Source organism: Neopelma chrysocephalum, unplaced genomic scaffold, assembly GCF_003984885.1.
Source record: "Neopelma chrysocephalum unplaced genomic scaffold, ASM398488v2 Primary Assembly neopelma1_95274, whole genome shotgun sequence".
NCBI lineage: Eukaryota > Metazoa > Chordata > Aves > Passeriformes > Pipridae > Neopelma > Neopelma chrysocephalum.
The window spans coordinates 1-574 of record NW_020923956.1 but is presented as its reverse complement, the minus strand read 5'-3'; the positions used below and the strand labels follow the sequence as shown (position 1 = coordinate 574).

General features: G+C 43.7%; 1 long non-coding RNA gene across 1 annotated transcript; it reads right to left on the bottom strand.

The window, feature by feature from the left end:
* Window positions 1-6: 6 nt before the first annotated feature.
* LOC113980809 lies at window positions 7-568 on the bottom strand. Its single transcript, XR_003538227.1, has 3 exons — window positions 271-568; window positions 190-209; window positions 7-127 (listed from the first exon to the last, which is right to left on the bottom strand). It is a non-coding gene; the product is annotated as an uncharacterized LOC113980809 (long non-coding RNA).
* Between the last annotated feature and the right edge of the window lie 6 nt (window positions 569-574).

Here is a 574-nt window from a genome sequence, read left to right as displayed (position 1 = left end):
CCCAAACCTCATTAACCACATCCCAACCTCAATATTCAACCCCAAACCTCAATATTCAACCCCAAACCTCAATGATCAACCCCAAACCTCAGTATTCACACCCAAACCTCAATGATCAACCCCAAATCTCAATATTCACATCCAAACCTCAATAACCCCATTCCCAAGCTCAATAATCAACCCCAAAACCTCAATAACCACATCCCGACCTCAACATTCAACCCCAAACCTCAATAATCACCCCCAAACCTCATTAACCCCATTCCCAACCTCAATAATCAACCCCAAACCTCAATGATCAACCCCAAACCTCAGTGATCAATCCCAAACCTCAGTATTCACATCCAAACCTCAATAACCCCATTCCCAACCTCAATGATCAACCCCAAACCTCATTAACCACATCCCGACCTCAATAATCAACCCCAAACCTCAATGATCAACCCCAAACCTCAATGATCAATCCCAAACCTCATTAACCACATCCCAACCTCAATATTCAACCCCAAACCTCAATATTCAACCCCAAACCTCAATGATCAACCCCAAACCTCAGTATTCACACCCAAACCTC